The following is a 12,680-nucleotide window of genomic DNA, read 5'->3' as shown; positions in this document are numbered from 1 at the left end:
TTTTTAAAAAGATTAGAAGAAAAACTATGTAAAATTTATAAATAAATAAATAAGTTCGTGCTTCAAATGATAATATCAAGAAAATGAAATTATAATTCACAAAATGGGAGAAAATATTTGCAAATCATATATCTGGTAAGTGATTAATATCTAAAATATTTTTTTAAAAACCACTCAATTTCAAAAATGGGCAAAGGATTTTAACAGACATTTCTCCAAAGAAGATATGCAAATGACCAATAAGCACATGAAAACATGCTCAACATCATTAGCCATCAAAGAAATGCAAATAAAAACTACTATGAGACATTACTTTACACTTATGATGATGGCTAAAAACAATACATACAATTATTATTGGTCAATTAAATTGTTTCAAAAAAAGACAACAATAATGAATGTTAACAAGGCTGTGAAGGAATTGGAACCTTCATACGCCACTGATGATATCATAAAATGATGAAGCCATTTTGGAAAACAGTCTGGTGATTTCTGAAAATGTTGAACACAGAGTTACCATATGACCCAGCAATTTTACTGCTAGGGGTATATCTCCAAGAGAAATGAAAACAGGCCAAGTGTGGTGGCTTATGCTTGTACTCCCAGCACTTTGTGAGCACAAGGCAAGAGGATCACTTGAGGTCAGGAGTTTGAGACCAGCCTAAGCAACATAGTGAGACCCTGTCTCTACAAAAAAAAAAAAAAAAAAATTAGCCAAGTGCAGTGGTATACATCTGCAGTCCCAGCTGCTTAGGAGGCTGAGGCAAGAGGATTGTTTGAGCCCAGGTATTAGAGGCTTCAGTGAGCTATGATCACACTACTGTACTCCAGCCTGGGCAATAGAGTGAGACCCGTGTCTAACAAAAAAAGAGAGTGAGAAATGAAAACATATTCACAGAAACATTTTCACATAAAGTTTTATAGCAGCATTATTCATAATAGCCAAAGCTGGGATACTACTCAGATGTCTATCAAATGATGAATGGATAAATAAAATGTAGTATATCCAGCCGTATAATGGACTACATTTCAGCAATAAAAAGGATTGAAGTACTGACATATGCTTAAACATGAATGAACCTTGAAAATGTTATGCTAAGTGAAAGAAGCCAGTCACAAAAGACCTAATAATGAATGATTCTATTTACATGAAATGTCTAGAATAGGCAAATTTGTAGAAACAGAAAGCAGTTTAGCAGTTGCCTAGGGCTGGGAGGTCCTGGTGGGTAGAAATGAAGAGTGACGGATAATGAATATAGGGTTTCTATACTATTTGGGTTGATTTTAAAAAGTTCCAAAATTGATTGTGGTGATGGTTGCACAACTCTGTGAATATTCTAAAAGTCATTGAGTTTTAGACTTTAAATAAATGAATTATATAATGGTGAATTAAATCTCAATAAAATTGCTACAAAAAAAGACTGTTCTGCAAGTAGATAGTAGATAATGAGTGTAACTAATGGCATTAGATTATATACTCAAAATGATTAAAATAGAAAATGTTATGTTATATATATTTTACCACAGTAAAAAATAATTTTAAAGAATGTTTATAACAGCAGTGTTAAAAATAGCCAAACACTGGAAACAACACAAATGTCCATCAATGATGTGCAATGAAAGTGACCAAATTCCTGCTACCTGTATCAACATGGTTGAATCTCACAACAATAATGTGAAAAAAGAGAAGTCTAACAAAAAGAACAATAATACATTTACATATGGTTCAAAAACAGGCAGAACTATCAGTGGTGTTAGAAATCAGAGTCATGGTTGCCTTGAAGGAGTAGGGCAGCACCTGGGAGGGGACACCTGGGTCCTAGTGATATTTACCTTCTTACCCAAGGGATGATTACACAGGCACACTTAGTGAGTGAAAATCCATCAGACTATGCATGTACGATTTGTATAATTTCCAGATTTCTGTTTTCAAAATTTATTTTTTTAAGTCTTAAAAAATCAAAGTCCCCCAAGTAACTTTAATGCATAGCCAGGTTCAAAACATTACTTTACTGTGTCACCAGTACCTTCTCAAGGACCCAGTAGAAGACAACTCCAATTCCAAAACTATTATTTTCTTTTCACCCTCTCATACACAGCAATTCATTGTCTCCCTCTCTGCTCAGGAAAACCTTCATTTTTTATAGCCAAACACATCCATTAAGGTGTGTCTTTTAAAAAATGACTGTTTTTGTGAGGACTGGGGAGGGACAGATTCTGGCTCTGTCACCCAGGCTGGAGTGCCATGGTGTAATCTCAGGTCACTGCAGTCTCCTCCTCCTGGGCTTAAGAGATCCTCCCACCTCAGCCTCCTGAGTATCTGGCACTACAAGTGCATGCCACCATGTCCGGCTAATTTTTGCAATTTTTGTAGAGACAAGGTTTCACCATTTTGCCCAGGCTGGTCTCAAACTCCTGAGCTCAAGCAATCGGCTCACTTCAGCCTCCCAAAGTGCAGGGATTACAGGCATGAGACACTGCACCTAGTCAATTTTTCCCCCTTAGTGAATTTCTGTCACCATACTAGGCTAACAACCTCAAACTGCAGCAATATTTTCTTTCCTCCCATTACGTATATAAAGTTCTCAGCACAACATTTAGTGCATAATAAACATCCAAAAACTAAAGAAAGAAGATCTGAGGTCAGGAACCTGGAAAATCAAGACTCAAAATCTGGAGCTGGAAGTAGCTGATCAAACTTAAGAACTGAAGGAACCAAGCTGTAGAGAGGGAGGGGGAAGCAGTGAAGGTTAGCAAGCAGTATTGCCAGCGTCTGGCCTGCCCAGAAATCCACACAAAAGTAAAAAATGACCCTTTGTGTTTCACTTCCTGTGCAGATGGTGGGGGAAGTGGGGAGAAGTCCCAAGAACTGTGTGACACTGCAGCTATTGCTTGAAACTGCCAAAATTTGGAAAGGCACATTCTATTTGCATTACTTTGCATGCAAAGTGTGTATGAGCAGCAAAGCTCCATTTCTCTTTACTGCCCAGCTCCTCCTGTTTTCAGGCTTGATTGGCTAAATTTTGAAAAAGACTCCAGCAGAGACTGCTTGTATGCACCAGTATCTGTGTTCTCTTCTTCCACCTTGGACACATACCTAAATTATACTTCCCAGCCTTCTCTGCATTTAAGTGAGGACTTATGACTAGGTTCTGGACAGTGGAATTTACACAGAAGGGATGTAGACCACTAACAGGCCTAACCCATGAAATCTCCCCAATGCGATACTTGCTCTTTCCCCATCTGCATGGAGAAGATCCCTCTGACCCAGAGCAGGGGGAAGTCTTAGTATGAAATAGCCTGAATGAAGGTCCCTTGGCCCACCTATCCCTATGCAAGAAATAAACTTATTCCTTGAAGTTAAAGCTTGGGCTATTTGTTGCCATCGTTAGCCTCTTCTGACTAATTCAGAGACTGTGGTTATCTCTGTGTCATTCTGATGTCTGTCTTTCTCCCTGATCTCTTAGTACTATGTCTCCTCACACAGCTATCTGGTGGCCCCAAGTCTCCCATATCTAAATGAGCCTGACTTTTGGAAGAACCCCAGAATCTCTGCTTACTTCGTTTTTCCTTCTATCCCATTTTAGTAACTAATCAAGCATAAAACCAGAGCAGTAAGGTGAGATGAGAACGGAGGTGCTTTCCAGAAGTGTTGGTTAGGCTTCCTGAACTAGAAATTGTACTCATGGGAATTTATCCTGAGGAGATTAATCAACAGAAACAAAAAGATGCTCATCGAAGTATTAAGCACACTAACAAAATAATTAGAACTTGCCTAAATATTCAGCTGTGGGCCAAAAGATTAGTAAATTATGATCAATTCACTCACCTAAATATGAAGTAATTAAATATGACAAGTACAAAGCCTACAAGATGGAAAAATACATTAACGTATTGTTAAGTGTAAAAAGCCAGAATATAAAAATGTGTTTTCACAATAGTAAACAATATGTAAAATGATGCATGCAGCCTAGCCCTGCTAGGGTAAATTTATTCAGAGAGGCACCCAAATGGTCAGACCAGCAGCCACTCACAACACCTGGGCATCTCAGTCTTCAGGGACAGTTCACTGTGGATTGGTTTATAATTATTCCGGGAATTGCATCTACATTGCAGATAATTTCATTCCAAAGAAGAGCCTGGGCCAGCAAGGAGAACTCTGTGGAGTAGTAGCTGTCTGATTCTCTGTCCCAGGAGAAACAATGAACGACACCTTGGCACACTCCCACTAATCAGAGGTGGGGAAACACTAAGTCACTTCCCCACCTCAGGCACAGCTGGAACCCCATCATACTTGGATTGCCTGGGTCCTTACCTCCCAGGTCATGTGATCGACTGGAAATGGTACTGCTCTGCCTCACTTGAAAATGACGAGGCCTCTCCTACATCAAAAGTCTAGTTGCTTGGGAGGCTGAGGTGGGAGGATGTTTGAGCCCAGGAGGTTAAAGCTGTAGTAAGCTGTGATTGCCCCATCCTGAGTGAGAGAGAGAGACCCCATCTCTAAAGGACAAACAATTAAACAAACAAAAACCAAAAAAAAGTCTAGTAGCTGAGCCATGTCCTCAGGACACACCTAGGAGAAGGAATAAAGGAATCAGTGCGGTTTGCGATGGAGACAGCTCCTCCTGACTGCCTTGGGGTGAGATTCATATTCTAATCGCTGCAAATCTAGAATTGGGTTCTATGCCTGATGAGGGTTGCACAAAAGACCAGGACAAGTGAAATATTTACCGCTGTAGCATCCAGGGTCAGTGGAACATCTTTGCAAGGGATGTAAAAGGTAAGGGTTTGGAGTTTCAGGTATGACAGGAAGAAAGATGAAGCCCGGGGCAAGAATGCAGGGGAGGAGGGGCTAGGTAAGAGCAGAGACAGAACAAATCTGAGGAGCGGGAGGAAAGCAGTGAGCACTGCAAGAATGGGAGGGAGCAGGGAGTGCTTTTAGAAGAGGTGAGTTATGCAGCACAGGGCCAGGCCTGTGGGTGCAGGTGCTTGCTGCTTCAGCCTTTTCCCCCACCCAGATCTGAAGGCTCCATGCTCTCTCCTGCTTTCCCACCGTTTTCTCTGCCCAAGTGCCTTCTGCCTGCTGATTGCCTTTATCTTTTTAGACTTAGCTCAGCTGATACCAGCTCTGTGAAGTGTTTCCCAATATTCCTCTCTCCTCCTACTTCCCTCTCTCCCTGAGTTAAGGACTTCCTGCTCTAGTGTCCCCGCAATGCCATCACAGACCTCACCACAGCAGCTATCACATTGCTGTAGTTATTTCAAATACCTCTTCCGCTACTAAACTGTGAGCTCTCTGGGCAGGGGCCATGTTCTATTCATCTTTTCACCTCTTGCATGGGGCCTGACATATAAGAAGTGTTCAAAAAGTCAAGTGAATGAATTAAAAAGAAAAAAAAGAAAAAAAAAACATTTCCTTGGATTCAGATGAAAAGGCAATTGCAGTAATTTGAATTGTGCAATTTCCATTGTGTCGTCTTTGAAAAACAGTTTCACTTTTCCTCCTACTACCGATGACTCATTCCTGGGGCAGATAACACACATTTCTGAGGTGCAGAACTTCACTACATCAAATCTTTTGAAAATCTGTTTTTGAGTGTTCTTGTCTAAAGAGAAAAACATGATGAGCTTTCGTAATCCCTCGACTCAGCATTGAGTGATGGAATACTAAAGATGTTTTGGAAACCCTTTGATTACTGCAAAGCATACAAAGAAGAACGGGTGGGCGAATGGTAAAAATAAAATGCTAGCATTGGCTACATGCACTGATCGCTTAACAAACAGTAGTTAATGTCAGGCATTTGGCTAAGTGATTAGCCCCATTTTCTCACTCAATACACAGAACACCTTATGAGGTCGCCCTGATTGTCTCCACTCAGACAGGGAAATTGAGAATCAGAAAATGTTGGTAAATTGCTGTAAGTGGCAAAGCCAGCATTTGAACCCAGGCCTGTCTGATTCCAGAATGGTGCTTTTAACAATGAGGCCCCGATTTCTTCTAGACTGAGAAGGCATACACTGAAGTCAGATGCTGATTTTTGACAAACCAGTGTGTAGGTGGGGACCCCACATGGCACCCCCATTCCAGCATTTCTGGGCAAACATGGTTTCAAATGGGCAAAGTGAAGAGGAACATCTGCCCTCACGTGAAACCCACATGATAATCAGCTGGCTTCTTCCAACTGCCCCTCTCTGCACCACAAATGCAGCCCTGGTGGCCTTGTCTCCTGTCCACCCACACATAAGGGCAAAACAAAACCTTTTCTGCTAGGAGCAAAGATTCTAGCTCACTGCTTAATTACAACTTATTGCTCCTTGTCCCAGCAGTACCATGGCAACAAGTAGCATTGGCACAAGAATCAAAAGGGAGAAGTGTTGCCTAGCAACGTAGTAGAAAGAGCTTTAGGATTCTGAAGGCCCGAGTTCTAGTTCTGGTTCTGACTCCCTGGGGCACTGTGGATACGACCCAACTCCTCTGAGCCTCCGTTTTTTGTCATCTGTAAAATGGGGGCAACTCATTCCATACATGTAGGATTGCTGTCAGGATCATTATTTTAGGGAAGAGGAAAATTATGCACATGGATTAAGGCAGAAAGTGGAAAATGTGAAAGACTTACTAGCTCATGACATGCTTTAGCCACTCCATGAAGAGTATACATTGGTAAAGCCTTTTTGGACGTTGTTAAGTAGTAGCAGTCAATATTTAAATGTAGATACTGTTTAACTCAGCAACTTCCTCTCTAGACATTGGTTCATGAAGATACACATAGGAGGTGAAAAACCGGAAACCACCTAAATGGTCTATTAAAGAGGGGCTATAATGGGTCAACACAATAGAACACTGTGCAGAAGTTTTAAACAATGAAGGAGCTTTTCTTTACTGACACGGAGAGATTTCTAACACACAGTGTTTAGTGAAATGAAGGCAAGTCACACACACACACACACACACACACACACACACACACATTCACAAATATACACAGGAAAAATGCATGTCAGAAAGCCTGGAAGGACCTATGAGAAAATGTTAACATTGGTTACCAAGTTACTTCTCACTACTCCCTGAATAGGCTGTTTTCCCCCCTACTTTTGCAAATGCCATTCCACCTGCCTAAAACGCCAAGTCTTCCTTTCCACCTTGTGAACCCCAGCCCATCCCTTAGAGCATAGGTAAGTAGCATCTCCTCTCCGAAACCCTCCTGGTTCCCATCAGTGGACTTTACATCTCCCTCCATGTCTGTATTTTCTCTATCATAACATTGAATTTTAATTATTTCTTTATGTATCTAACACTCCCCCTTCCCAGTAGTCTACGAGCTCCTTGGGGAGCAGAATCACATCTCATTCATCTTTGTTCCAGCAGGGCCTACCCAGGGCCATTAGTGCATTGAAAGGAAACAAGAGGTTAAAACATGGTCAGATATGAGAACAGCATGTGGAAGCTGTGAGCCCCAGTTTTTCCAAAGCACCCTCCCAGACCACGCTTTCATGTGTATTCATAGCTCAGAAGGTGTGCTCCAAGGACAAGAGGAGAAGAAAGTCACTTTACCTTGATTATCTCTGTAAAGAACAACAACAACAAAAAGAAAACAAGAAAGTCAGAAAGTCATGGATAAGGAGTGAGCAGGGTAGAAATTGCTTGAAGCAAACAAGCAAAAAAAATCCCAAGAGGTATGTATGGATGTCAGCAAGTCATCCACAATCTGGGCAGCAGGTGGCACAAGTAACCTAGGTTTCTTAGGCCATTACAGAAGAAAGCCGCAGAGGTAAGGATTTGGAGAAACTGGGAAGCTGGGAGCATCATCCCAAGCCACTCTTTTGCCTGCCTGATTGCAATACAAGACATAAAGGCAGTCCTGCGAGGATTTCAAGTCCTAGACATCTGCCTTTCCAACTACCATCCTTCAACCTCTTAGTCCATCCTCCACCCTCTTCAGTCCATCCTTACTATGGCCAATTTTATTTGCAAACCTGCCTTCCTTTTTGAGGAAAATGAGCATTTCCATTCATACCAGTGGCAGTGAATATTCGTAAGACCTCTTTGAAGGGAAATGTAGCAGTGCTGATCGAAAGAACACACCCTGGAGGAGACAGATAATAATTCCTTAACAGATCTAACTGCAATCATGGATTGGATGTTCATCATTATTTGATTTTCCTCTTCTGGGGCAATGGATTCATAAATTATTTTTAAGGGTAGATGAGCAGATAAACAAATTACCTTGACTACTGAGTATAGTAAAGGTTGAATTTTGTATATTAATGTAGTTATTTTGATAAATTTGGTAGTAATTATTATAACTTTACATAATAAGTTTATGGCAAATATAGGCATACAACTGCATAAGGCTAGGTGGGCTGATTAAATACCATCATATTGCTGGTGAAGGTGGCTGTTATTATTATTACACAAAATATATTTATTCTTTGAACAAATATTTATTAAATGCTACATATGCAAAAACTACTTATGAAATGACCATCAAGTACCAGGTGCTGTTTTTGGTGCTGGGAAAAAATACATCAGTGACAAATTCTCTGCCCTCACGGAGCTTTCAATATAACAAAGGAAATAAATACATATATATTATTGCCATATACATACACACATATATGGCAAGTGATTATAACTGCTATGAAAAAAGAATAAAAGAATATTAAAAAGAAAAAAGAATACAACTATAAAAAATAAAGAATGATGGAGGCTGTTATTTTTAATTGGGTGCTCAAGTACTAATTGTGCTAGAGACTCAATGTTAATTCAAAATCATACATGATTTCTACCTCCCTGGGACTCTAATGTCAGTGAAAGAAACACTACTCAAATAATGACACTATAGTGTAATTTTCTATTGCTATTGGTTCCATGAGGAAGTTCATGCATAGTGTTACAAAACTTTATAAAAGATAAATTTGACCATTTAAGGAAAATAAGGAAAGATTTCCCTAAGAAAGTGATGCTTGCAATGATATGTGAGACATAAGTAGAAGTTGACTAAACCAGGGGTATGAAGAATATTCCAGGTAGAAGGAAGTGCTCTGCAAAGGCCCTGTGGCAAGGGGAAAATAGCGGAGTATGAAGAAGGGATAGAAGGCTGGAGTGACTAGAGAGGAGAGAATGACATGGGGGAAAAAGTGAGAGGAAACCTATAGGCAATACTAAAGGTTTTGTCATTGTCCTAAAAGAAATGAAGAGTCATCATGGGTTTTAAGCAGAGGATGACATAATTAGATAGCTGCTTCAAAAAGATGACCAAAGGTGCTCTCTCAAGACTGGACTGAAGGGACTCACATTAGATACAGGATGGCCCAGTTGAGAAGTGATAGCAATAGTCCTTGAAAATAATAATGTTGACTTGGACGAAGGCTTCTCCTTGTTGGAGATCAAGAGAAATTAAGAGAAACAGTGAACTTGAGAAAATTTTAGGAGGTAAAAGAAACAGCCATTGGTGATAAATTGCAGACAGGATGTACAAAAAAGGAGACAACAGCAATGGCTCTTAGATTTCTGGCTTGTGCACCTGGATGCACATTGGTACCACCCTCTAAGACAGAGAACTCTGAAAGAGGAGCAGGTATGTGATAAAAGATTGTGGGTTTGGTTTGGGATCTGTTGAGTTTGAGCTGCCTTTGGGATTTCCAAATGAAAATATCAAATAAAAAATTGGATCTGCACACCTGGAACTTAGAGAAGAGGTTGAGTCTGGAAATAACAATCGTCTAAGTTCTCTACAGACATCTGAAGCTGTGGGTGAGGACGTGATCACCTAGGAATAGATTACAGAGTAAGAAAAGGGAGGGACACCAGTATTGGATGATGAAAATGAGACGTGTAAGCCTGTAAAGGATACAGGAAAACCAGGGAAGACACCAGGAGAACATTTCATTTTTAAAGTCAAGGGAAGAATGTTTCCAGAAGGAGTAAATGATCAACACTGGCAGTCTCTGCTAAGAAGGCAAGGAATATGAGGCCAGAAAAATGTCCCTTGAATTTGATGACATGGAGGTCATCAGTGACCTAACCTGGAGCTGTTTTGGTGACTGTGGGACCAGCAGCCTGCACAAAGTGGCTGAGGGGAGAAGGAGAGAGGATGAAAAATAGAGATAGCAAGGAGAGACAGTTTTTTGGAGGAGCTTCACAGGGAAGGAAATGGAAGAAACAGATGCAAAGGAATACCATTAGTCAGGTGCTCCAGTCTTCAGTGGCATAAAGGTGGTGGTGGGCAGGAAGATGATGGCAATATGGAGGACAAGACAGCAAAACAGCATGATCCTCAAAGGGTACAGAAACAATGTTGTGGATGCAGCATTTGGGAACCAGGGGGACTGTGACAACACCTTCCAATCTATGGCTGTAGAGGGCAGAGGGGTGCGTGGTGTCCTTAGGGCAAGCCAGCCTGTTGTATCAGGAAGGAGCAGAGAAAAAGTTGAAGATTTAGGGGTGGTTTCGTGGTTATGGAACAAGCAATTCCAGAGGGCTCAGTCGTAAGAGCTTGGCAGGTCAGGGGCTAAGGCAAAGGCAGGGTGCGGTGGCTCAAACCTGTAATCTCAGCACTTTGGGAGGCCAAAGCAGGCGGAGAGGGAGGTCAAGAGATCGAGATCATCCTGGCTAACATGGTGAAACCCCATCTCTACTGAGAATATAAAAATTAGTTGGGGGTGGTGGCTGGTGCGTGTAATCCAGCTACTTGGGAGGCTGAGGCAGAAGAATCTCTTGAACCTGGGAGGTGGAGGTTACAGTGAGCCGAGATTGCGCCACTGCACTCCAGCCTGGTGACAGAGCAAGACTCAATCTCAAAATAAATAAATAAATAAGAAAAATAAAAATAAAAAAATAAAGGATGCATCATTAAGGAAGGGACAGCTGAGAGGATTTATGCTTGGGTTTTTGGCAGATTAAAACAGGGATGGCCAGCATGGAAGATTTTGTATCAACTCTCTCTTTGAGGAGGGTGTGTGCACAGGTCTACTGGCTGCAGATGGGGTGGTCTCTTACTCCAGGAAGCTCTAGGAACATCAAGCTAGACAGATTGAAAACAGCCTTAGGACTGCTGACCATATACCACACAGCCCAAGTGATGGTAGACCCCAGAAGCTGAGTCTATAATAACATGGATATAATGCTCAAACCATGAAATTTAAAAAACGTTACCACAACCCTTGTACTATCTTACAAGTCAGAGCTTCATTGTTTCTTAGCTTGCCTTCCTTCCAGACTTGAACAGACTTTTTATGTACAGTACTTATAATGTATACATAGTTTGATATTTGCCTTTTTTCCCCCTCTTAACAGTACATCAAGTATTTTCCACATCATTCCATCTTAACCATAGTTAATGTTCAGTATGGTGTGAATAATTGCTGCTCTCGCCTGGGGATTTTTTTTTGTAACATATGAACATTTAAACACTCCTCTCCCCAACGCAAGCATGTGCACACACATACACACACAGACAAAGGCATTCTCTATGCAGAGAACAGAGCACCTCTAATGCATCACGTATTATCCACAGCCCACTAATGTATCTTGAGATCTGTTCATCCTTTCTGAATCTTTTCTCTTTAACATTTGGAACAATTAGCAAGCTAGCTGCAACCCCACCCCTTTCTCACCCACTCAGGAAAACATGCAAGTGAGTGAAAATGACGTTATTATAAGAATAACCTTGAATCCATTCCAGTTTATAACAAAAGCAGCTCATTTGAAAACTTTGGTGCTTTTACTATTAATAGTGTGAATTACTTGCTACACAGTTCAGGCCTGAGTGCAACATGCCAGTGAATCCTGCCACTGATGTTGAGGGCTGCTGGCCTCCTGGGGAAGACAGACACCAATTCAGTGTGATGGGAGCACAGTCCACACCTGCACCATGGGTCATGAAGAATGCATTTCTTCTCAGAAGAGCTGACATTTGAGCTGGATCTTGAGGGAGGCTGGCATTCAGACCTGGAGAGAAGGCCATTCCAGGTAGAAGGAAGATTATCTACTAAGGCTTAGAGGCCTGAAAAAGTACTACCCAGTTGGAGACTGGTGCACATTCCGCAGTGGCTTAGAGAGCAGAGGGGTGTGTGGTGTCCTTAGGGCCAGCCAGCCTGTTGTACCTGGTGCACAGAGGGAAACATCTGAAGATGGTGCTGGGCAAAAGGCCAAGTGAGAAGGACCTTGTAGAATCCACTGACGGGTTTTGACATTTTCCCATAGGTTTGGGAGCCATGGAAGGTTTTTAAGCAGAAGATGATGTTATATAGGTACACTTTGGTTTGGAAAATTCCAGCAAGAAGGGCATGGGCAAAAGAGCACAGGGGAGAGAAACTGGAGGTCAGGGTGAAAGAGCTCAAAAAGGAGGTCAGGGCAGTGGGCATGAGGGGCAGGTAGATGGGATCAACTTGGGAAGTGACTATTCTTTGGATTTAAAAGATTGAAAGCAAAGGCAAAGGGCCCGATGGTCAGCTTTCTGTAGGATCTCTGCATTATCCCCACTGGTATGAAGCTTGGTCAAGTGGGTGACCGCACCCTGCCTGCAGTTTGTAACACTGTCATGACATTGCCAAACATCATTCCATCACTCCATGACTGAGAACTGAGTCATGGAGTCAATTAGAAGGTTTCCTAAAGTGAAGGGCTTTGGGAAGAAATTCTTAATTTTTTACACACACACACACACACACAAATCAAA

The sequence above is a fragment of the Piliocolobus tephrosceles genome, chromosome 13, assembly GCF_002776525.5.
Source record: "Piliocolobus tephrosceles isolate RC106 chromosome 13, ASM277652v3, whole genome shotgun sequence".
Taxonomy (NCBI): Eukaryota; Metazoa; Chordata; class Mammalia; order Primates; family Cercopithecidae; genus Piliocolobus; species Piliocolobus tephrosceles.
Note: the sequence above shows the minus strand (reverse complement) of the source record.